A 26,464-nucleotide genomic window follows, 5' to 3' on the forward strand; every position below is an offset into this window, starting at 1 on the left:
CCCCGCGCCCCCGCCGTGCACCCGGGAGGGAGTCCGCGCGGCCCTCGCCCCGGCCCGCGGCGCAGGTTGCGGGCGCGAGAGGAGACCCTCGGCGGGGACCGGAGCTCGGGCGGCGGCGGCGGCGGCGGCGGCGGAGCGGCCACCCGGGCTCTCGCGGCTCCCCCTGCCCACTCCGCTGCGCGCTCGCCCCGGCGGCCAGGGGAGGACGAGGAAGAAGAAGAAAAAGAAAGCGGAGGGGGCGGGGTGGGAGGGCTGGATATAAGGCTCGGCTGGGGGGATGGTGGAAGATCCTCGGCGCGTTCAGCAGCGTCTCCTCTGCGGCGGCGGCGGCGGCGGGAGGGGCGGCCTCGGCTGTGACCGCCGCGTGTCGGCCGCTGCCGCCGCGCTCCCCGGGCTGCTGCTCCACGCTCCGCCGGACTCCGAACTTGTGCGCCCGCGGACCGGCGGGGACGTCTGAGCCCTCCGCGCTCCCGGCTCCGCTGCTGCCGCGCTGGGGCGCTGGGAGCCAGAAGACGCCGAGGAAGACCACGCATTTGGTGCTGCTGCTGCTGCTGCTGCTGCTGCTGCTGCTGCTTTGCTCCTTTTTCTTTTTCTGAGCTCTCTTCCCCCTTCTCCCTCCTCCGCGGCCGGGTAGTAGAAGAAAGGGAGGAGGAGAGACTTTGTGTTGCTGTTGTTTCCCTGGCCGGGGGTGCGTGCGTGTGGGGGGGTCTCCGCCCTCCCGCCGCCGTCTCCGCGCCCGGGGGTCTGCTCCGGGGCCCGCCGGTCCTTTTGCCCCGGGCTCCATGGCTGGATTGTGGACCCTGCACCCGGCTGCAGCTTGTTGAGCGACTGATGGGACGATCTCAGGGACCGGCGGTCGCAAAAGGTAATTTATTCTTCTCACTCTTGCTAATAGTGGCGGCCCCGGCCCGGCGCAGGCGGCGGCGTCCGCGTCCGCGGGGCGGGCGACCGAGGGGGCGCGGGATTCACGCACCCGCCCCCCCGCCCCCCCGTCCCCCCACTCGCACCCTCGCCTGCACACACTCGGCCGATCGTGATGCGCGGCGGGAAGGGAGCCTCCTGGCTGGTGGGCACTGGGCTTTGGCACGGGGTCGGGGTTTTTCCGGCAATTGGGCGATTTGGCGGCCGAGAGGGATGAAGGCGGCGAGCAGCCCCGGCGCATTCGCGGTCCAGCGCGCCGGGGACAGGACCTGGGGTCTCCACCGCGAGAATTTTCCCTCCTGTCTCACCCCAGTGTCATCCCGTGGCGGGGGCTGCGCGCAGACCAGGGGGCGCCTTCGCCCCACGGCCCGGAGCGGGCTGGAGAGCCACGGGGACCCGGTGAGAGCCGGGCTCGGGGCGCGGGGCGCGGGGCGCGGGGCGCTGGGGGCGGCGAGCCCCCCGCGACCCTCCCCGGACGCCCGTCTGGTCCGTGCGCGGGGCCCGCGTGCGCCCGGGTCGCGCCCCGGACTCGTCGAGCCCCGCTGCCCCTCCGCACCCCGCCCGTTGGGTCCCCTTCGCGGCAGTTCGGCCGGGAGCTGCTCGGCCGGGCTTTGTGAGGCGGTTCTGGCTGCGGGAGGCGGCTGCTGGGGTGGGTGGCCCGGGGCGGGGGGGGGGGCGGGGGACGGGGCTGCCCGCGTCCGGGCCGCGGGGCCGCCGGGCGGGGCGGGGCAGGGAGACCCTGGCGCCCGCGGCCGGCTGGGTTACAGGTAGGAGGGCGGGCGCCCGGGAGCCTCCTGCGGGAGCTGCAGCCGCACGTCGCTGCCCCGCGCCCCCGCGCCCCCGCCACTGGCCCCCTGAGCGTGCCGGGGCCGCCGGCGGTAGGGCGGGGGGTGTGTATGCAGGGCCGGGGGCGACCTCGGCGGCCGGGGTCAGCCGGCAGGGCGGCCCGCGTGTGCGTGGCCGTGTGCGCGCGTCCTGCGCGCTCCGGGCACGGCCGGGAGAGGTCGGGGGGCGGGGGGCGGGGGGCGGGGGGGGGGGATGCTGGAGCTGCCGCCGCTGGAGCCCAGCCCGCTCATCGACGCCGCCTGGGGTCCGCTCCGCTGGAGGATCCGGCCGCTGGAGGCCGAGGGGCCCTCCCCGGGTCCCCCTGCCCCGCGAGGAACCAGCCCTTCCGCGAGCTGGTGCGGCAGCGCCCGACGCGCCCCACATCGGCCCTCCGGGGGCCCGCGGGGGTCCCGCAGAGCGGTCCTGCGCTCCGGGCCGAGCCAGCATCACCCCTGGGCCCTGGGATCCTCAGGTCACTGCCCTCACCCCGACAGAAACGTGCGCCGCTTAATTTGTGGCCGGGGCAGCCGTAGCAGTCGGGCGCAGCGTGGGTGTCCCCTCCCGGGCTGCGAGCCTCCCTGCGGCGGCCGGAGCGCGCCCTGAACAGGGGTGTCCGCAGCCCGGACCCCCTCCCCGTGCAGGCCGACCCCCGCGGGGTCTGCTGTGTGGACTCTCCTGGGTGGATCACTCCCGAGGAACTAGAAGCCTTGTGGCACCTCCGATGCTGCATCCTTCCAGCCAGCTGCTGGGGAAATGAGGAGACGCGTAGACTCTGGCAGGAAGGAAAAAAACCGCCTTCTGTGTTTTGCCCTGAAGTAAATGTGCGGTCTGCTAATTTCGTGTCATCTGGGCTATCAACCCGAGCTGAAGAATGTCGTTGTAAGAATCTGCAGAGAAACAAACACTTCTTGAGTGATTTTTCACTTGGGGCGTGTTTTTCATTTCCCTATGAGATTAAACAGAATTTAGCCAGATTTCCCTGATACGTTTTTTTTTTTTTTTTGTTTTTGTTTTTTTCCCCCAGTCCGTCATGGCACTAAATGACCCTGAGTTCTGGGACCCAGTTTGTCTCTATGTGGATTACAGATAGAATTGTCAGTTCTTTTATGGCATCACCAAGAGGTTCTCAGATAATTTATATAGGAGCCAAAAGGATATTTGCGTTGAAATATCTCTCAGCCTTGTTTCACTCCATTTTTTTTTGGGGGGGGTAATCAATGTACAAAGGGTTAAAAAAATGCACAAAGATAAACAGTTTTTGAAAAGTTAAAAAGCTAAATTGCTTTCCAGTTTCAATGATTAAAAGCTATTAAATTCCTCAGTTGTAGATTAGCTCTGAGTGCTTTGGTGTTTGGTGCAAACGACTCTGTTGTTTTGCTGTTAAAAGTACAGCACCGTAGATGTAAAAGGGTACTATTATTTCTAGATTTCTTTCTTTCTTTCTTTTTTTTTTTTTAAGATGTTGACTTCTTGAAAAAGCTTGGGTTGAAAAAAAAAAGGAATACAGAACCATTGATGCCTGGTTTTGATTAAGTTGTGTTTTTATGCGCTATTGCCAGTGGCTGTCATCTTAATAGAAAACTTAGAGAATTGTGATTTAATGTATGAGAACCCAGCTTCATATATTTGTTTCATTTCTAGAGGGTATGTGTCACAATCTCTACACTTGTAAATATTTCCGAAGATTAAAGAACACTTGTCCTCTCATTTTGGAAGATCTAATCATGATTCCCAGTCCTTACATTAAGAAGATTTGATCAGATCTGTTCTTTGTTTCCTAGCAGCATGTGTTTCCTAGCAGTCCTACATTCCACAGGTCCTGATGTCATTAGAACTGTGTCTGTCAGTGTATTGTGCTGTCTTTAGCTGAAGGTGAATGTGTCAGAGCGCTTGAATGCCATTCCATAGCACTTCTCTATCTCTAAATATTCAGTAACCTGCTCCGTTGGCGTATATGGTTGCCTGGACTATTTCTATAAACTCGGGATGGGAGGAATGATTAGTATAAAGGTTTATGTGAACTATTTAAATATTTTACTTAGACCTCTTAGGCTGAATCGGGCATCCCTGGCCTGAAGAGTGATAAACCAGCATGTGATTTGCCTGATGAGTAAATGCTTTTGATGTCTCATTTTAAGTGGCTTGGTGTGATTATCCTTCAGATTGAGAGCTCTCCTCAAAAATATGAATGGAAGCGTTTCTTAATGATCTTACAGTTTGGAGATTTAAATATTCCTTTCCACGGGGAATAATAGCAAGTATGAACCGTACTGGCTCCAGCTACTGGGCTGGCATTGTTTCTAGTAATTAAGAAAGACACTTTTTTTTTTTTTTTTATGGTCTGGATTTACCTTTGATTCTTCGGTGCGCTGTAGCCTAGGAAATCCTAAATAGGAGATTTAAAAATGCTACAAAAGCAAAAGGAATGAAGTTAGTCAAATAATAGAATGCTAAACTCCATTGTTTTTTCAGATTTCATTTGGGGTACTTTAACCGCTAGTTGAAACTCTCTGAAAAGGGCTGCCAAGTAGGAGTGACAGTTACTATTACAAGTGGGGCATTTTTGCCCAGAAATCAGCAAGGAAAACTGATTGATTTCTGTATTTAAGAACAAAGAGCAATTTTTGAGAAATGAAGTGCAGCCTTAATTTAGCATGGTGTAGATGGCTAGAGCAGTGGGAATTAGAGGGAGGTGATCTTTCCTTAAGTTTTGCAAATGGCTGTTTTCCCTTAGATTTCTTAGATTTGCATTCCATTCAAATGTGAATTTGTTCACGTAGGGAGAAACCCTAAAGAGAGAGGCTATATTGTAATTTAGCCTTTGTTTGCCTTCAAGGACGTATTTACACTTAGGCTGTTATTGCATTTAGGTCTTTGATGCAAATGTATTTCTTTATAGAATATTTTACAATAAAATATAAAGTAAAACATTCAAATGTATGTAAGGTTCTCCTGATATTTTCCCTTTGTTATCTCCATTTGTGTGTGTGTGTATGTGTGTGTGTGTGTGTGTGTATGTGTATGTGCTGTTTATCAATGGGCAGAAAAATCCAGATTTCTCATTCATTATGATTTTGGTGTTGCTGTTTATTGGCCAGCTTGAGAAAGTCTTGTGAGCATACCTCTAGATAGTATTTATGAGTCCTAAGATGTGCATATATCCCCCCAGAACCTTTTCATGTCATTCTGTCTGAGTGTCTATGTGGCCCCATAAAATTAATTCTACTACTGCATAAATAACCAGGTATGACATTTTTCTTAGAACTGTGAAGTGTGCTCATGTACAAACAAATACATTAAAAAATTAGCCATCATACTCCAGAATTAATTGTAATAGGGAACGGGTGAGGAGGGAGAGAGTTCTTATATTTGATCATAACAGATTCTACAGATCTTAATAATTTATGTCTTGCTTATGTCTTATTGACAGTTAAAACAAGAATTTAGTTTAATATTGATCAATTTCTTCATAAGAGTGAATATATATACATGTTTGAAGAAGTTAACATTTGGTCCATATTGTTCAAGAATCTGAATGGAATGATGTTGGTGGTAATTCTGTTTATTGGGAAAATTATTTAAGATAGAAAATTAAATCCCCCAAACTGAATATTTCTTTCCAATGAAACTTGTGGGTCATTTATTTTTATTTTTTATTTATTTTTTAGCACAGGTAGTTCTCTCTTCTAAGTGAATTCAGGGGGAACATGTGGGTCCCTGAAACCCTTTCAGAGAGTATATAAAGGCATTTTTGTCACAATGCTGTGATGTTATCTGCCTTTAATTCTCCTCTGCTTTTATGAGTGTGTACCATGGAGCTTTCCGGAAGGCACATGATCTGTGATGACATCATTGCTGAGATGGCATATGGCATGTGTGTGTATATTCTTGTGTTTTAAAATTTTCCCAGCTTAACTATTAGTTCATGAATATTGATAGCTATCACCAACATAGTCAAAAGTTGCTTTAGGTCATCAATTTTTAAGCATCTGAAAGGGTCCTGGGACCAGGGAGTCTGAGAACTGCTGATATTGACTTCTGCAAGATCTGTCTCCTTGTACTTACAAGTGTCACCCCATCTGACCATATAAGGAGTCATCAGAATAAGAAAATAAGTAGACTGTTGTAGCTTTAAAAAGACACAAGTAGGTTGGATATTTTATTACTTGACATTTTCAGTATTCTCTTTCCAGTGTAGAAAGCTTGTTTTTAGTTTTTTGTTGGTCCCCAGTTACTGAAATAGAAACTTTAAAAATGCAGGTCTCCAGCCTGATTTGCTGACAGTAGCAGAGGAGCTACTGGAAATATTTAAAATCTGGGCTCCAGGTCTTAATATTCTTATATCTGGAGAGACAGAATGGTGTGGTGGTGAAGAGGGAGGACTCTGAGGTATGTTTGCCCAGGTTTAACTTTGGGTAAGATAGTGGGTCTCTCTATGCCTCAGTTTCCTGATATATTTTAATGGGCATACAGTTGTTCCTAATCCATAGATTTTTAGGAAGATTTAAAGGGAAAATACAGGCAAAGTGTTTGAAACAGTTCTAGGCACATAATAATAGAGGTGCAAGTATTTGCTACTGTCAACATTATTTTTACTAAGTCTCAGGAGGGTCCCAGGAAACTTTAGTCAACTTCCCGTGTGATTCAGATATGCAATTATGTTTTACCTCATTGCTTTACAGGATGTTTTAAAATGCTGTTAAATTTGAAAATTTCATATAAAAGATAATCGTGGCTTTATTTTACCCTCCCACTTTAAAACTCATGAAGAGTTATGGGGATTCTTTTTTTTTTTTTTTTTTTTTTTATAGTAAGAACTAATAAAATGCCTTTCTTGGCTTGGCCTAAGTTTGAAGTTGGGTAGAGAATGAATGCCCAATTAAAACTAGATTTCAAAGACCCTAATTGAATATTTATGTATCTTGGGAATTATTAGGGAGGAAATCACTTTTCTGAAGTGATATCAAGACGACTCACTGCACTCTTAGTCTGTTAATCACTATCCAAGTACCACAACAGGCCATTTTCAGTGAAAAGGATCGTTGGGGTAATTACATGGTGTAGTTCAGTTTGTTTGTGAGTGGTAATATGCCTAATGAGTAAGGGAGGCCCCACAAAGAGATTGGTTTTACTGGATGCTAAAGCTTAACTGTGAGAACTGTAATACTTCTGAATGGCACTTTGACATCTGTGTGAAAACTTTAGAGATATATTATTTATAAATTATGTATATTTTGGGGGGGTATATTACATGGCTAGTGTAATTTCTGACCTTGGACTGCCACTATGAAATTTGTATTGCAATACCTCTCTTCTCCACTTTGGTTAATCCTGAGCAAGTATTGTAGAAACTAAATTATACTCCTTAGATGGGCACTGTCCTTAATTATGAACTTCTCAGAAATGGCCTTTGGAACAAGAGGCACTTGAATACAGTCCCAGTTCTCCAACTTTCTAGCTCCATCATTTCTATCTGTAAAATGAAAGTACTAAAAGCTACTTGGCTGGTTTGGGGAGGAAGTAAATAGAAAAATAGCTGATAGAGTGAGCATTTAATGAGTGGCCCCTATTACTACTAGTTACAGTATTATTAGAAATGTCCTGAAGTACCATTAGTAAGAATATTTAGCTAAATCAAATATCATTTTCTTAATTGAAGAGTTCTTGATGAGCGATGAAAATCAATAGCATTTTCTTAAGCAATTGAAATTTCACATGTCTTTTTGTGTTTCCCATGTTCTTTCCCTCTCTCTCTCTCTCTTTTTTTTTTTTTTGATTTCATATATTTATTAATGAGAGACACACAGAGAGAGAGAGGCAGAGACACAGGCAGAGGAAGAAGCAGGCTCGGCTCCATGAAGGAAGCCCGGTGTGGGATTCGATCCTGGAACTCCAGGATCACCCCCTGAGCCACCTAGGAGTCCCTCCCTCTCTTCTTTTTTGACCTTTTGTTAAGCACCTATTTTTGAGTTTTTCTTACTAATCCTAAAATGTTATACTCTGTTACTAATTCCCCACCAAAAATCATATAATCCTGACAGGAAAATATTTTTGACAGCCACCAAGTGCTGTGTCTGAAGATTGACTTTAAATCACGTATAAAATGAAAGTAGCAATTTAACTGAAGACATTTTAAATTAAACTCTTGATCATCTTTTCACATGGCATCAGCAGCTCTTTAAGCTTCAACTGCATCAGAATTTCCTACAATGTTGTAACCAAATCAAGTCGTCATAAACTTCCACGATTTGAGGACTTCCATACTTTTAAAAGATGTATAATCCTCAAGTTCAAGTCATCCTAAGCTTGCGATAAATATAGATGAACTCTTAAAATTCAAATCCCAAGATTGCTTTAAAGACCGCAAGCATTGAAAGGGTCATAAATAAGTCCAAATTTTAGAAATGACATCTGTAGGTCAGTGACGATTGCCAGGAAAAGAAGTTATTAAGATGTGTGCCTTCTACCTATAATTATCCAGCATTTATGTTAAAGCGGAAAGACTATACAACACCATGGTAGGTGGTAAAAATGAATGAAAAAATAAGCTGCGCATTGGACAGCTGAGTTGCTCAATTGTACCAGAATTAAGTGTTTTAAAGTATGACTCAAGAAAATGAAAGCCAAGTAGAAACGACACCCCCTTCTGTTTGATCAGCTTGTGTTGGTGTTTATGTGTCCCGCAGAGGCAGAGTGTGTTACTATTCAAGACAGCCCCAGTGGCTCCACGGTAGCCTGAGCCTGTGAGAATAGGGGAGAGACTCAAGCCCAGTTTTTGATGTTCTGCATGGGTGGGTAACCTGAATACTAAAATGCGTTCCATTGACAGCTGACCCTGTAAGAAGTTTTTCAACAGTCTCCTGTTTTTGTTTTGTTTTGGTTTGGTATTTTTTCCCCCCCTTTTCCTCTGCTCAAAGCTCTTCCAAAATACTTTTGGATAAGAGTAAATGGTCCTGACTGATGGTCATCTATTTTGTATGAGATTTTATTTCTGGCAAGAATGGAAGGCTCAACTGGTTTATATTTATGTCTTCTGTTTTTTTTTTTCCCCCCAAATTTTCAGTGTTCTTGATTCGTCAGTGGCTGATGGTTGTTGTTTGAACCTTGACTCAGAATACTGATCATGACTTCAAGGAGTGGACAAAGAGTCTATTGAGAAATAGTTTTGTGTTAACATGTGCATATCTATAGACTGTCTTCTTTATATTGGCTTTAACTGTTCAGCTGAATTTGTCTATTGAGTTTTAATCATTTTATTAACTGTAGTTGACTTTCAAAGAACAGCTTAGGCAACCGTTTTAGAACAATACATAATCATTTTGTGAGTTATAGGTATTTTTAGTTAAATTTCACTTTAATTTTCAAAAATTTTTATGTGTGACCGTTAAATATTATTTAAATCATCTCAAAATGCTGCATATTTATAACATTTCAGTTATCTTATGGACCTAAATTCAACTTACAAGATTTAGTAAAATGAATGTATTCATTATGTCTGTTAATTGCAAAGACACCTCCAGCTAGCTTTAGGCTGAAATGATTAATTTATTCGAGATTATTGTGTTCCTCACCTAAAGAATCTTAGGGAAGAATGGAGGTTTACCTAGGCATCAGAAAAAAAAAAAATAGCACTTGAATTACCACTAGGATTTATGCTCCAGTTGGATGCCCCTACCCTTTTTTTTTTTTTTAAAGATTTTATTTATTTATTCATGAGAGACACACAGAGGCAGAGACACAGGCAGAGGGAGAAGCAGGCTCCATGCAGGGAGCCTGATGAAGGACTCGATCCCAGATCCCGGAATCACGCCCTGAGCCGAAGGCAGGCGCTCAACCGCTGAGCCACCCAGGCATCCCTAGTTACCACTTCTCCTTGTCTCTGCCTACTGGATCCTTTCCCACTGACCACAGTCTAAATTCTTGGTATCCGGCTTTAGATCAGTCTCCTATTCCAGTTTACTGGAGTCAGGGAGGATGTTGTAGGTCCTCTGTGGACAGAAACATAGTTAGCTTGAAGAAGGAAAGACTCCATTGAAAGAGGGAACCTGTGCACAGAAAAAGGCAGTTAAAACCTGAATGTCCACTGTGGTGATCTTTTGTTAACTGAGACAGATCAGACGTGAGGAGGACTGGCTAGGAAAACCATTAAAAATGGGTTTTATTCTCTGCCTGTATGTGGCCAAGGTCATTTTGGAAAATGCTTCCCTCCTTCCTTGGCCCAACAAACACATGCAGATCAAGGAATTCAAATCTTCAGGTTCAAGAACACCTGTGAAACTGCCTGAGTTTCAAGGCTATGCATATCTGTAAAGCCACCAAGTATTTGAAAGATGTTACTTTAAGCAACTTACGTCATTCTGTCATATGATGGTAGAGTTGCCATTGTATGATTCCAAATAGGGGCACTGGACACAGGTTTGGTGGCACATAGAGTGCTGAATTTTTGCTACATGTGCTTAAAAATGTGTAGGAATACTGATCTTAAATGTAAGTGCAGGTTTAAATGCAGATTATTTAGGCATTGAGCATATCCAGGTGAATAGAGCTCCCAAGATGTGCCATTGGACACAGTAGTTCATGGTTAGATTGACTTAATGTATGAGCTCCACAAGCCGCATTACTAGGGTCTTTACTGAAAGGGAACAAAAGTTCCAAAACCAAAAGTGAAGGTTGTTGTGCAGAGAAGAAATTATCCCAGAAGAAACTGAAGAAACAAGAATTTATGGCATGGGAATAAAGACATCATAAAAGAAATGCAGATAGAAGTAAAAGGATAAAAGATGGGTTTGCAGATATGAATCTATCCATTTGAAACATCAGATTGTTTTATACTTGCTATTATACTCATTACGTCACACTATTGATGGTAATATATGTTTATAAGGTTTATTCAAGTAAACCTTATGTTTAGAAGCAGAATATTCAAAAGCACATCAAGTAGAACATTTCAAATAATTTATTAGCTGTCTAAAGAATCCAATGAAAACATACTTCAATCTATCCAATAATAATGTTAATCAAATGACAGGCATTTTTCAAAATAATGGATCCATTATTACAAAAACTGGGGTTTGGGTAGTGTTTAATGCTGACACTTGACCAGCACAAATGAAATGATGCTTTAGAAGTTTTTTTTTTTTTTTTTTTGTAGAAGTTGGGTAACCTACTTAATTAATTTTCATTAATTCATTCAAAATGGAAAGTTGTATTGACTTTTCATTTTTTAAGTACCAACTCAATATAAATAGCAACATACGAAGATAATTTGGGAGAATTTTTAAAGGTTACTATAAAACTTAATTAGAAGAACTCCCATGTACCTTCCTTATTGTTGCATATCCTTGAAGAAGAAAGAGCACTAAAAATTAGTAGGCTGTCAACATTGTATTTTTCTGATTTGACATTATTAAGCAAACTTTTTCTTTTTTTGGTGCATTTGATTAAATGTGTGATCGTATCTTGGTGAAATACCCTGTTGGGCTGCAGACAGTAGTGTTTAGAGCCTCTGAACAGACATTTTACAATGAATGAGACCTTTTTTTGAGTAATAGATGATAGTAAGTGAGATTGCAGTGGTGTGTATGGGTGTTTTCTTCCTTGAATATAGGTAGTGTTGAGATAATGCAACAATACAAAAGTAGTGAGGTATGAAAGAAAGCATTAGTTTGTAAATGAGAAATTAACAAACTTCATTACAAATGAATGAACTATTTGTATGAGGGACTCTGTTGTACCTTTATCAGAGGATGATATGCTAGTCTATCTGCTTTGGTTGAGGAGCCTCACTGTGTTAACTTCCTTTCCTGCTACTCTCTTTTAGCTTGGTAGATGTTCTTCTGGAATTTTTACTGTTATCCCAGTGTTCATCATGTATGTAATCTCTTCTGATTCTCTTGGGTGCCCGTAATAGCTGAATTTTGATTTTCATTCATTTTTCCCAATGCAGCTCATTCTAAATTCTGAATGAATATATTTTTAAAAGTTTTTTTTTTTTCTTTTCTGATTATAGTACTTGCTCATATTGAATGCTGATGAAATATAGAGATACATAGTCAAAATAGAAATCACCCCATATATCATACTGGTACATCTCAATGTTTACAGACATTATTTCATACATATTTTAGCTTGATTATTCATATAATCTATATATTATCTATATTTTATGTGTATGTTTATTTTAGTAGAACTGAAGTTAAACTATGTATACAGTTTGTGTAATTCTAATTTCCCAATGCCATTCATTTTTTGGAAAGCATCTTTTTTAATATTGTACAATATTTCATAGAATGAAAGAGTATGATTTACTTAAACATTTCCTGATTCATGTGGGTTGTCATATTTTTCTATTTACTATTTCTAGAAACAATTTTGTAAGAATTGTTAACTCTTATTTATGTATAATTAGTCATTACTAACTCTAGGTTATTATATACTTAGTAAAGTTAGTAACTTACTATTTGAGAGTTTTTAGGGATTACTAACTTATGTATACCAATGCATAAAAGCTGAGATCAGTAAAATAGTAATAAAAATGAAATTTATTGGCTGTTAACATTTAAATAGGACTGTGCCCAATGTCTTTGAATTTAACGTAATATTAAAACCACACAATGAAATTGATTTATGAAGAATTAAGAGGTTCACCATCCAGTTTATGTTCCCATAATCTTTCTTAGTTTTGTTCTCTGCTCTAAATAAGTCTCTTCTCTCTTAAGCTCATCTAAAACATCAACCTGGTTTACAAAGCTCTCCTCTACCAAACCCATATGGAACAAGAACATTGGAGGGCTTGGTTTGGGCTTTTTAAAAATCTAAGTATGAAAAGTAGAGATAAATTTTATCAGCAAATATTTAAAGTAAATGAAGTTTGTCTGTAAAAGGATAAAGAGGTCAGGAAAGAAAAGTAAGCAAAACATTGTGGGTCATAATTAGTTTTTTAAAAAAATATTTTATTTATTTATTTGAGAGAGAGAGCAGGAGCAGGAGCAGGAGCAGGGGAAGGGGCAGAGGTAGAGGGAGAAGCAGGCTCCCTGCTCAGCACTCAGTCTAGAGTGAGGCTCAATCCCCAGGCCTCAGGGATCACGACCCAGGCCCAAGGCAGAGACACTCAACTTACTGAGCCACCTGTGAACTCAAGTTTTGCTTGGTGTAAGTTCAATTAAAGATCTGCCCATAAGAATGAGTGAGGTATAAAATATGAGGTGTTCAGTAGCTCTAAGTAGAATGGAAGAGGAAAACAGCAGGTGTGTAATGCACCTTTTTATAATTTTTACAGCGATGGCAATACGTATTGAGTTTGATTTCAGTAGTTCATTCTTTGGTCAAAAGAACTAACAGTTCTACTTTAAATATCATCTTTGTGAGTTCTGCGTCCAGTTGCAAAGATGTAAATGTAAGGTACATTTCTAGCAGTCAGATTGGTGATCAGTTCTTCCCTTACTTTCTACATTTTCTTTAACTCTGCACCAGAACATATTTATAGGGCAGAGTTTGAAGCTTGATTAATAAATGAATATATAACTGCATGAATGTGCTTTATGGACCTAGAAGAAACAATTGAACATGAAAGCAGTTTTTGAAGTTACTGTTGCAAGAGAAGTTCAAGTACCATTGAAAATTGCACTGTACCTGCATATAAAATAGTAAAGGCATAGAAAGAATCTTAAAAGGCATGCTCTAGCACACTTCGTTTCCTCAAAATAAATATTAAATTATTGATTAGCAACTCCCCATTTGCTGATTAGTGGATATAAGATTTTAGTTAATATAAGATGAGGAAGTTCTAGACAGCTGTACAATATTGCTAACCCTAGTGAAAATACTGTTTTGTACATTTAAAAACCTGTTAAGAGGGTAGATCTCATGTGAAATGTTCTTACCACAACAAAGTAAAAATTAAAATAAATTACGTTTTTGAGAATTGAAGTGACGTGTCCAAAGTGACATGGCTGGTTTAAAGCATTTGATGCCTTTTATTAAGGAATTTCTCAGTCTTGCATTTGAGTGTTCTTGTTTCTGATTTTAGGCATGGTGGTGTTACTGTGGCTCGTCACACTGGCCCTATAACTTCTCTAGGTCTGTTTCATTTGTAAATCATGGAGAGTACAGGGGGTTCTTTCTCTCTAAAAGTATCCATGAGGTAAAATAAAATGGTAAAGCTCATTAGTAAAGAATACCTGTACTTGCAAGTTTATATTTCAAGAAAATGTAATAGGTAGTTGTTTTTTTAAGGAATTTTCATGTTATATCCTTCTTAAAGGGCTAAGGCACAAGATTGCATGTGGTAATAGTAGATTTTTTTAAAAAATTTTTTTTTTTATTTTTATTTATTTATGATAGTCACAGAGAGAGAGAGAGAGGCAGAGACATAGGGAGAAGCAGGCTCTACGCACCAGGAGCCCGATGTGGGATTCGATCCCGGGCCTCCAGGATCGCGCCCTGGGCCAAAGGCAGGCGCCAAACCGCTGCGCCACCCAGGGATCCAATAGTAGATTTTAAAACCGTAAAATAGTTTAGACATTCTATTTGTGAAGGCTTAAAAAGAAATGGACATAATGAAGGTATTTTACATTCTTTAAAAATGTTAAAGACTCCAAGAAGTTTCTCTCATTTCTCTATATTAGGGATACTAATTATTAGCCATAAATCATTTTAATATTTAATATATGGGATTAGATAAAATTTCTTGTATCAGCTTTTTTCCCTTTATGTTTACATATCAAATAAATTCCACATCCAGTGCTCTGGGCCCAAGGTACTATTATCTTATACTAAGGGAATTTTAACAGCTCTCCATTTATAAAGCAGTATATACGTTGGATATTGAATAATCAATGTTCCCCTTTTTCTCTTCTTTTTTACATAGCTGTATTTATATAAAATTATTACACATTGTGTTAGGATTTAAGCATTATCGTACATTAAGTTCTATATGAAACAAATGATCTTTACTGAAAGTAATAAATACACATGTAGAGGAGTATAAGATATAGCAATAAAATTAATTAATGAGAAGCAAAGAGAGAATTAGCTTGGGAGTCAGAAATGCATGATTTCTAACCCTCTCTTTAGAACGCTGTAAAAGTTAATTTCTCCGTGCCTTGGTTTCCTCAGGTTTAAAATGGGGATAAAAACATTTACCTTTAAGAATTTTTTTGAAGGGGGATGCCTGGGTGGCTCAGGGGTTCAGCGCCTGCCCTTGGCCCACAGCGTGATCCCAGAATTCTAGGATTGAGTCCCACATCGGGCTCCCTGTGGGGGGCCTGCTCCTCCCTCTGCCTGTGACTCTGCCTCTCTCTCTCTGTGTCTCTCATGAATAAATAAATAAAATCTTAAAAAAAAAAAAGTTCTTGTGAAGGTTAAGTAAGATGATATATGGAAAACAGTCCATGGATGGCTCATATTGTTTGTGCTATTTTTTTCATTTGTTGTTGAGTTTGGTACCTCCTAAGTGGGTCTCTAAATTGTTCTGCTTCTTTCTGCAGTTTTCAGAAGACCAGCTTCATTAAAGCATTAATTTTGTCATTCACTATATATATTTGTTAACACCACATGTCTGCAGGATCCTGGCATATATATGGAGCATAACCTGGCAGAAAGAGCCTCCGACTTCTTACCACTTGCAAAATCATGGAAATAAAGCATTAAGCAGTGGATCTATTATCATTAATTATTTAGTTAAAATTGTGGTAAGTGCTACAAAGGTCCAGTCCAGGAGGTTAAGAGAGTTACAGCAACAAGATGGGGTGAGTGGGATCTGGAAAGACTACCCAGAGCAATTGACATTTGAACTGAGATACAAAGGTTGACTAGGCACCCAGGAGAATATGCTGGTTCACTGGTATGTTCACATTCTGTCATCGGAAGAGTGTATCACAAACCCAAGCATGTTCCAGTGGAGGAGGTTAATAGAGCTGAATAAAGGAAAGAAAACTGTACATCATTGCCTTGATTTGGCAATAGGGACAACACACCTGAATTTTTCACTTTACAGAGAATGTAAGTTATCATAGAGAATGTTTTAATATCAGTTGACTGCGGGGATCCCTGGATGGCTCTCGGTTTAGTGCCTGCCTTAGGCCCAGGGCGTGGTCCTGGAGTCCCAGGATCGAGTCCCACGTCAGGCTTCCTGCATGGAGCCTGCTTCTGCCTCTGCCTGTGTCTGCCCCCCCCCCCCCATGTGACTCAGGAATAAATAAATAAAATCTTAAAAAATTCAGTTGACTGCCTGTAATAATAAATTTCAGGATGATAAAATATCCGTTGACCATAAAGAGTGGTCAGGCACTGTAGATTTGAGATGAGAATACTTAATTAAGAACTGTACGGATATGGAAACCAAGACTTTTTAGTTTAGTTTTGGAGATAAGTAATGTATATCTGTGTTTTGTGACTGTGAGGTTGTTTTATTCTGAAAGGTTGGTTTCTGTTCATCTTTATCCAGTTTTTCCCCATCCCCACTGGCTTATGAAGTGTCCAGTAACTTTTGTTCCTGAGAGGAACTGCAGAAGTGGAGGAACTAGCTTTAGGAATACCAGTACTAAAGTTTGGCAGTGTTGGGGTTATCACTATTTCCTTGTCCAAGAATAGCATTAAAATTTCAATCTGACAAACAGTTGTTAAGGGAAATGGGGTATTAGCATTTAGTAAAGACAGTAGACTTTGTGTATCATTCCTTCACTTCTAGAATTTTTATTTTAGAAATTTAGTACCAGAGATTATTTTTTAAAGATTTTATTTATTTATTCATCACACACACACACACACACACACACACACACACAGAGGCAGAGACATAGGCAGAGGGAGAAGCAGGCTCCCTGTGGGGAACCTGATGTGGGACTTGATCCTGGAACTCTTAAGATCATGCCCTGAGCTGAAGGCAGATGTTCAACCGCTGAGCCGCCCAGACGTCCCTCACTTCTAGAATTTAACTTCCTATTTAAATTTTGGGGGCTTCCCACAATGAGGAGAAAGCAAATTTTCTTGTTATTTAGAACAAATCACTTGATATTAGTAAAATAATGGTAAAGCATGTTTTAAAAAATAGATACTAGTTTGAGTCTGAGCAAAATGATAAGTGTAGTTTAAGAAAATTATTAGATGAATACAATTTTTTTGAAGATTTTATTTATTTATTCATGAGAGACAGAGAGAGAGAGAGAGAGAGAGAGAAAGGCAGAGACATAAGCAGAGGGAGAAGCAGGCTCCATGCAGGGAGCCCGATGTGGGATTCGATCCCGGGTCTCCAGGATCACGCCCTGGGCCGAAGGCGGTGTTAAACCGCTGAGCCACCCAGGCTGCCCAAATGAATAAAACTTTTAATAGAGGAAAAATACCATAGAAAGAAGTACATTTGGAGTCATTAATCTTTTTCTTTCATTTATCAGTTTGTTGAGTGTTTCCTATGGGATAAAATTAAATACGATTATGATTGAGAATGAAAAAGTGAAAATACTGAATTTTATGAAAATATTAGGCTCTGGGATCTTAGGCACCCTAGATGAGAGATTTTCTTATTCTGCCCACTCCTGGAGAATATGTAGGAATTGCCCAAGCAAATAGCTTTCTGGAAGAAGAGAACCCCCTGTTTCAATTCCTAGAATAAGGAGGAGGTTGGTTCATGGGAGGAACTCAGAGGGTCTAGTAGCAGGAGCATAAAGATTGAGAGAGGAAGTGGCATGAAATCTGGCTAGTAAGTAGGAGCCCTGCATTTGTATTTTATTTTTTAAGGTTAAGTATTTGGACTTTATCTTAGGATAAAGAACATTAAAAATTTTAAGCAGGGCAATAACAATATTGGGTTTTCATTTTACAAAGATAATGTTGGCTCCTCCACGTAGACGTAATTGGAGGAGGCATCAAGGAAAGGTTGTGGAGAGACTGGTTATGTGAGAGTCCACGCTTCTCACGTGCAGCTGGTAGGTGAAGGACAGAGCCTGCCTCTTCCTGGTGTCAGTCATATAGAGAGGAGGGGTTTGCATTAAATAATATCCCTTTTGACTCTAATATTCTGTACTCTAATTTGGTTGTGAGGACACAGGTAATCTAACTGATGGTGATCATTGGTTAAATGACCTTATCGGAATTTGTTACTCATTTTTACAGATCTACCTGTTGATATACTGTGATCTGGTTCTAATAGTCTATCCAGTTGTTTAGTCAGATGTATTTTACCTGAATATTAAAATTTCTTTTTTAGATATCTATGACATAATTAGAATTTTTGTATGTTTGTATTTTAAATGCTATGTAAAAGTCCTATTTCAACTACATTTGATTTAGTTAAGAGGGCTTAAACCACAATTTTCTTGCATTTTGGTCAAAGCAATATGTTTATAAATCCTCATTATGGAAGTCGTTCAAAGAAACTCCTGTTTTAATGTTTGTGAAAAGATAGTACGTGTTTCTTGCAATACTACAGTGGTGTGATAATCTGAGTGACAAATGCAAAAACGTTAATAGTATATTATTTAATAACTTCTAAGACACTTTAGCTTTTATGTATTTAATTAATAATTTAAATACTTTATTTTTCCCTGTATCCTGTCTTCTGATTCTCTGTAGGCCCTTGTTATATCTCTTCTTATGGCATTTATGACATTGTGTCATGACTTTTGATTATTCTGCTTCTTGCTTTTTTACCTCTGTGGAAATATAAATTCACTGGAGGCGAGGCTGCTTTTAGTTGTTCATAATCTGGAGTACCTGAATATGTAAATGAAGTTTGTGTTTTGTGTTGATGGGTTGATTTTTTTAAAGGTGGTCGTGTAGTGTGTTGGATAGAGCATCATATATGAAATTGCACCTTGTATAATTAAAAAAAAATAATAGTACAGACTCTAAAAAACTTGGCAGTGCCTATGAGGCTTAGTGATTTAGAACATGGGCTTTAGAGGCAGATGAACTTCAGCCTAAACCTTGGAACTACTATATAACAGCAGTGTCACTTTGGGTCTTTTTCTGTGCCTTGATTTCCTCTCTGATTCATTGGGCTAATAAAACCTATTTCATAGTGGGACTGTGAGAATTCAGTTAGTTCATATAATTGATTATTGTAACGTTTGATTATTATATATGAGAATCAGATGGGAAACATAGGTGCTGTCATCACCCTTGCTTCATAAAGCAAGAGGAGTGGAGCACAGGGATTCAAGCCACCTCTTTTTTTCCTTTGCTTGGAAACTTTGTAAGATTGACATCGTGTTTCTTATCTGTTGACTGCAATTTTCATAGCCTTCAATTTGGAATCATTTTGTCACGTTGCTTTGTGTATACCATACTATCTTTTTTTTATCTCTGAGTTATTCTGAAAGGAATGATTATATAGCAATTTATGAGATACAAATGGAAGCCTGAACGCTTGTAGGGACTGTCAGGTAAGAAAGCCAGAAATGCCTTCATCACTTATTTCCATACATTCTGTTGGCATATATACCTAATATGGAGAGACTCTACAATGCAGTTTGTCTACGTAGTGTACACACTCTCCCCTTTCCCCACTGTACATTTCTTCTTAAATCAGCTATTTTTAGGATTTGAAAGAAATTGCTCATTTTAAAAGCGATAGTCTAAGGAAATCGTAATACTGTCACAAAGAAAACTATTTTAGAGGATAGGGTATGCGCGCAGCATCGTTTATGTTGAACAAATTTCTGTCCTATTGAATGGAATACAGTTTTATAAGCATACAAAACAATGAGGGATTATAATTAAATGATACTCAGCATATTTGTTGGCATCGTGAGAAAAAATACACAATTGGCATACATAATTAAAATAGTATAGTTTTCAAAAATATTTTGAAGGCAGGTATTCTGAAAGCATTTATAAATGTGTATGAAGTATGAGTTGGTCCCCTTCATTCTTGGCCTGTGAGAACTTGCTCTTCACAGGTAGGCTGGTAATGGGATGTCAGTATTTGTGTCTTCTTGAAGAACTGCTACTTCAGTAGAAGATATTCTCTATACTCTAATTGTAGTATGTAGAGAAGATACAATTTTAAACCTCTGTTGACAGCTGAAAGAACTTTTTGAAATAACATAAAAACCCTTAAGTTCTTGTTCTGGGTAATCAAATCTCTGATTTTACTTATAATCCTAATTGCTCTAAAAGTGAATTTGTAATTTTTCTGAGTTTTTGACTTAATACTTTCTTCCGTAATTAAATTGTTTTATTTTTTTTCTGAATGTTGTATTAAAAAGCACTGTTAAACACAGTGTGACATAGTTAAACGTATTTAAAAAAACTTATTTTGAATAATATAGGGCAATTGTAGCAAACCAGATGTTGCTAAGTTCTTATTTAATCAGAGATAAAAAATACTCACAATATAGTTTTGTCTAGCTGTCAGCTTAGATAAATGAATCCATTTCAATCAGCATGCTCCTAGCGAGAAAAGGAGGCGATATAATAACATTTTTCTAGCTACATTTGTTGAATATAAATATTAATCTTCTATGTGGTTAAAACCATGCTGTGCCAATTCCATCATAACCATAATTGCAGAGAAGCCTTTTAGATTTTTTATTTTTATGAATTTTACTTTTTATCCTTCTGGAGCCGTTGAGTTAGATTCTACTTTTCATTTAGATTATATGCCCATGTAGGTTTTTGTTAATGTTCTATCATCTTGAGGCTACTTGTTAAGACACTATGATGTAATTTATTCCCCAAACATAATACTGTCACGTTGTCAAGGTTTTTTTTTAGCTCCCAAACCTATACCTCTGTCTTTACCTTTTTTTTTAAGGATTTTATTTATTTGTTCATGAGACACACACACACACACACACACACACACACACACACACACACAGAGGCAGAAACACTGGCAGAGGGAGAAGCAGGCTCCATGCAGGGAGCCCGAAGTGGTGGGACTCGATCCCGGGACTCCAGGATCACACCCCCTGCTGACAGTGGCACTAAACTGCTAAGCCACCGGGGCTGCCCTGTCTTTACTTTTTAAAAAAGTCTGTTGTAATTCATTAGAGAAGTTTAAATATTAATATTTTATATATTTCCTCTTTTGTTCTGTAGCATTAGTTAAGATAGGCTGCTTCCAGAGCTGTGCTGACTTCTCAGAAAATGGTGCATGAAGTAAAACACTTAAAACCTAGACTAACAAAACAAAATAAAATAAGGCATAAATTAAAAAAAAAAAAAAAGTTCAAGCTTCATTAGAAATGCCAGTGAGAAGAATGGCAGGATAACATGATAGGTACAGGGACCAATGTGGTAAGAAATAAGTTTACATATTCTAGTCTTCTTGTTGAGTAGTCAAGAAAGGTGGAAAGGGAAACAGACCAGAAAGTGAATAATTTCCTCCTAAGACCATATTAACAACATCACTTTTCCATACTAATAAAAATTTTAAATTTAAATTTGTATTGTCTTAAGGGCTTGTATGCAAGGGTCTCTAGTAAGCTGTTTGATAACTGTTGATATTTGTCATATGTATGGAAAGCTTGTAGAGAAAATTGCTGGCATAGTAGAAAACCACCATGAGCTGTAATAATTACCGGAGCCAATTGATTGTTTCAGTTTATGTGGATGTTTATCTAGGCCATTAATTGAGGAAACACAGAAAATGAAGATTGAGGTTGCAATTTTATTTCCACCTCTAAGAATAATTCTTAAGGATGGGTCTCAGACTCTCTCATCTCACTTTTATTCATGTCTTCTTCAGAAAGCAAGTTTGAAAGCATTCTTCTCCATTGGTACATAGAAAGTTGGTTGGAGGCATTTCACAAAATTGCCTCTAGAGAGAAATTAGAATACTAGAGAAGGAGGGGGAAGTCGTAGTTATAGTTTTATTTCCTTTCGGTTTTATTACAGAATTTTGAGAAAAGTGTAGAAAGCATATTTCATATAAGCAGTGAAAAGACAGTGATGCAAAATTGTCCTTTTATGGATTTCTCATTGGCCTTCTTGCTTCAGTGACTTGAAGAATAAAACAATACTCTTCTCCTGGAACAGGGTGTTTTTGAATGTAGGTGTAGAACCAGATTGGTGAGTGATGGTGCCAGTCAAATGCCTACTGTGTTTAAGATTTATGTGTCAACACTGTGGGTGTTTTTCCCACACACTATGGGGTAACAACCCATATTTGATTTTATTTTTTTCCTATGGTGTTGAGGGTGTGTGTCTGAGTGTTTGTGACTTAGTGATTGTCTGGGCAAAAGAGGTAGTTCATTTGGAGTTACTTGTCATTCTTATGTTGGCTGGTTTCTGTCTGCCCTATGCCTTGTGAAGCACAATAGAAGCAATGATTTGGAAAGCAAGTAATCAGCTTCCAAAGGCAAAATGCTAGTAGATTCCAGACTTTAAATGTATGATTTTTGGGGGTTGCCAAATATTAATATTAAAAAATCCAAGTTCACAAAGTATTAGGTGAGTATCTTTATATTTGTTAACCTCTCACTTTAATTTCTTGATGTATTGCTTAAGTAGTCAATACTCGTTGTACTCATAAAATTTTATATTGGTAAATGGGAACTCATTTTGGGGATAATTTTTAAAAATTATACTTTAATTTTTATTTCTACAAACAATCTTTTGTGTATACCTGAGTCGGGGTCTCAGTCAGAGTTGATGAGAATTTCATACTAATCACTTCCTTTATTATTCCTCTTTCTACCAGCTTTCAGAAAAGTTTAATAAATTTATTTTCCATAGCTATAGTTTTTTGAGTGGACTTTCAGATAGCTAAGATGTGTTTATATGACTTTATTTGGATCTTTATTGACATTCAAATATATGTTCTATGAATGTAGGAACCACTTTTTTTATTCTTTTAAAGCCTATTATGATTTTGATATAGTAGTGGTCAGAAACTTAAAATATGTGGGTTGACTTTGGTCCACAAATTGAAAGTTTCCACATCATAGATTTATTGTTTCTTTAAAATATTATGCATTCAAACTTTTTTTAGCTGAAGGAGAAATAAATGGAATGGGTCTTCCAGATTTTCTCTGGATGGAATAAAGAAAAGTTGTGTGATAACCCTTACTTTTTTTTTTGAAGCAAGCTTTATGCCCAATGTGGGGCTTGAACTCATGACCCAAGATCAGGAGTTGCATGCTCCGGCAGCCCCGGTGGTGCAGAGGTTTAGCACCGCCTTCAGCCCACAGCCTGATCCTGGAGACCTGGGATCGAGTCCCACATTGGGCTCCCTTCGTGGAGCCTGCTTCTCCCTCTGCCTGTGTCTCTGCCTTTCTATCTGTGTGTCTCTCATGAATAAATAAATAAAATCTTAAAAAAAAAAAAAAAAAGAGTTGCATGCTCTACTGACTGAGCCAGCCAGGTGCCCCAAACTTTACTTTTTTTTTTTTTAAGGCTAGGAAAAAAGTATACGCCTAGGGAGTGCTGGTGTTTAAGATGCATGAGTAGAGGTTAATAATTTATAGTGGTCACTTAGAGGTGTAGAGATGAACACGCAGCTACTCACTTGAGGGAATCTCCTTGAGTCCTCTGCAGACCTGGTTCAGGATTAGCAGCCTGGCTAATTTCTGGGCTGTCCTACACTCATAATCATTTAGAAATCCTTTGCAGGACACCTAATTGGGGAATGGTGGGCCCCGGGGGCCTCAGAGCACCATCTCACTGCCTTCTCCCATTAGATAGTGTGACACAGAGATTTCTCCTGCCTTCTGTGAGGCTGTTGGAGCTTCAAAGCATCTGTGTACAACAGGGGAGGGTCCTCCTCTTGTTCATTAAACTTCATCTTCTGAATGTAACACCAGCCACCCTTTCCTGTGTGATCCACCAAACATTCTGGAGAACAGAGGGATCAGTGCCTCCCTTCCATGTTCTTCAGTCCTGCCACTTCTCAGCCGGAATCTGCTTTGTATTTTATTGGCGAAGGAGGGGAAAAAAATACATTTTATCATTTCACCCCAAGGTTGGAACTCCTCTGTGGAATTTAACAATTTGCGCCCTAGCGCTTTTAGTTGCAGCTGCCTGGTGGAGTGGGAGGCCAAACCAGTGATCTCAGGGAGTGGGACTAGCCATGTTCCTTTGGTATGGTGTTGTGGCCTGTGCCCTTCCCTGGATGGTACTGTGGACTAGTTAGTTTGCAACCAAACCCACCTTCCTGGAGTTTATGGTCCCACAGTTAAGAGGCTATGTAAGACTGAGAATTTTAGAAATATGTCCGGTTTATGTAGCTATAAGGTCAGTTAATGACCTTTCCATCTCTCCCCTTCGTATCTCTATACTGACAGGGACATTATCCTTTCTTCCTCATCCTCTTCAACCTCAGTGCTGTCCTGGAGGCATTAACTTCATGTCATTTCACTATCGGGTAATATGATTCACTTAGTAAGACATGTGAAAATCAGTCACACTATCATAGTAAAGATTTGTCTGTAATTACAAACATCACCTTGTTATTTAGTCTAGTAAGGTATAGATTATTCTATTTTGACAGCCATCAGTTCAGTAGGCATCTCTGTTTTTACTTCCTTCTGCTCTTTTAGTGATAATCCAGTTTAATTCCGGAGCTAAGCTTACTTCATTCTTAGAGAGGCAGTGTTCTTTCTTCTGAGCCTTATCAACAGCCAAACTGATCTATCAGTGACAAACCTAGCTCATCAAGTTCTTTGGGTTGGGTTTTTATATCTGTTTTCCCTCTGGCCCATGGTCACAGAGAATATTCCAGTGGATATTTTCCTAGGCTTCAGTATTTTTTCTGTCACTGCTTTCTACCTTCTTGTTCTCTGAATTCTTTTTATATAAACTCTCATGTTCTTCTTTTTCTGGGATAACCACTGAGAGTGCTCTCCACCCCTAATCCTTGTCTCGCCAAGAATTACCATTTAGAATTTATGATGTCTCATCTTGCCATTACAGGTTAGTCACTTTTGCCAAGCTTAGATTTAGTTCTCTATTGTTCCTTTTCAGCTCAAATATTACCATAAGCATTAACATTTCTAAACCCAATTACAATTATCATGCTTCCCATCAGACATTAACACAAGCCTTTCTCCCAGCTTTGTGAGGAATGTCTCCGAGTCTATAGTCATCCAATTGGCCAGATTAATGACTACTTCCTTAAAAGAAAACAACATGAGTTCATTTTAGGTCTAACTAGATGATCTTTAGAATTTGTAATAGCAAATAAATCATTTCATCTTGGAGTGTTGGAGATGAGAAAAATCTTTTTTTGTTGTTGTTGACGTGTCTCATTGCTTTCCACAATATCAGAACTCTCTTGTTTTCCTTGTATGCGTGATTATTTCAACTTTAGGGTCTTTAATAGCAGAACTGAGATTTTGATGTGAAGTGTACAGCAGAACGACGTTCACTTTATGAGACTCTTTTTAGATCCCTGGACCTTAGGAGAAATACAAATACCACTCCTGAGGCGAATAATCTCTCGATTAGAAAGTAGAATACATTTGACCTTTGTGTATTGGCCTTACTTTATGGGAAGATGGAGGAGTGAAAACCCTGTGAGGTTTTATGCTTCTACTTCGGATTGTGAGGCAGACAACTTGAGGGGCAGCTCAGATGGGGATGTGGCATAAAGTTGTATTTTCACTGCACTCTGGAAATGTTTACATGCTAGTTTCGGAAAAAAATAATACAAAAACAGAAACAAATAAGCAAAAAACCTGGTGGAAAATGGATACTCTTTTCTGCTATCCCTAGGGTGAAAAAAGGTATATGAAAGTGGAACCTCATTATCTTCATAAATTGAGATACTTAAACTCTCTGTGAAGGAGAAACAGAGGAGATACCCAACTGGGAAATCATATCTGACCTTTTTTAGATATTTAGAACTAGATATTTTACTAACCTCTGCTTTGGGAGTAAGTTCTATAAAATGATCATAAAAGCTTTTTATTTTAAACTTTATTTTTTGGAGCTTAACATTAATTACAGTACCTAGAATACGTGCTTCATAAGTGCATATTGCATGAGCAAAGGGGTGAAGCTTTGTTTTGCCTTCACAGAGATGTCTGCAAAACATGACTTGAGGAATGTTTGCCACTTCTAGCAGCACATCCTCCCATAAAGTGCTTCTTATCTCTAAGAATTGTATTACAATCATAATGGAAAAGAATGATCCATTTTTTAATTCTTTGCTTAGCTGAGCTTTGGAATTTTATAACTTATGAAATACAATGTTTTTCTTCTAAGTTCAAACGTAGCACTTAGATTTTCATTTTTTATTCATGGATCTATCTTTGTAAAACCATTCTTTTGTCAAAAATCAAAGGTTAATAAGCTCTAATTGTTAAACACAGTTAGTAGAAGCTCTGATATGCTGATGTTCTAAAGCTTTGAATACTTGAAATGGTCATCATTTGATGTTCTGTGACATCTGGACTGCTCAGCAAGCTACTCTAAAATTTTATGTTAAAAGAAATGAGGGCTTTCTTAAACGTTTTATTTTAGATTGATTTGAAACATAGAGAAAAGTTGTAAAAATAGTACAAAGAGTTCCCATATACCCCTTAATCGGTCACCCCTGATATCATCATTTATATAACTGCTCTAGTCTGAATGTGTCTCCTCAAAATTCGTATGTTGAAATCCTAATGTCCAAAGTGATGGTCTTAGGAAGTAGGGTCTTTGGGAGGTGGTTAGGTTGTAAAGGTGGAGCCCTCATGAATGGGTTTAGTGTTCTTATCAAAGAGACTCCACAGGGGTTCCTAGTTCCTTCTGCGATGTGAGGACACAGTGAAAAGATGGTCATCTATGAACCAGG

At 39.9% G+C, this 26,464-nt stretch overlaps 1 protein-coding gene across 22 annotated transcripts in view; it reads left to right on the forward strand.

The window, feature by feature from the left end:
* The first annotated feature begins 288 nt into the window (after positions 1–288).
* ADGRL3 (adhesion G protein-coupled receptor L3) overlaps positions 289–26,464 on the forward strand; it is an 856,207-nt gene continuing 830,031 nt past the window's right edge. For 3 of the 22 annotated variants that reach the window (XM_072775188.1, XM_072775192.1, XM_072775201.1), the window contains exon 1: positions 297–865. The gene's annotated coding sequence lies outside the window, so the exon portion shown is untranslated. Of the gene's footprint in view, positions 866–26,464 lie in introns of all 22 variants that reach the window. The other 19 variants (XM_072775204.1, XM_072775207.1, XM_072775212.1 and 16 more) reach the window with 12 other exon arrangements.

Source organism: Canis lupus, chromosome 14 (assembly GCF_048164855.1).
Source record: "Canis lupus baileyi chromosome 14, mCanLup2.hap1, whole genome shotgun sequence".
NCBI lineage: Eukaryota > Metazoa > Chordata > Mammalia > Carnivora > Canidae > Canis > Canis lupus.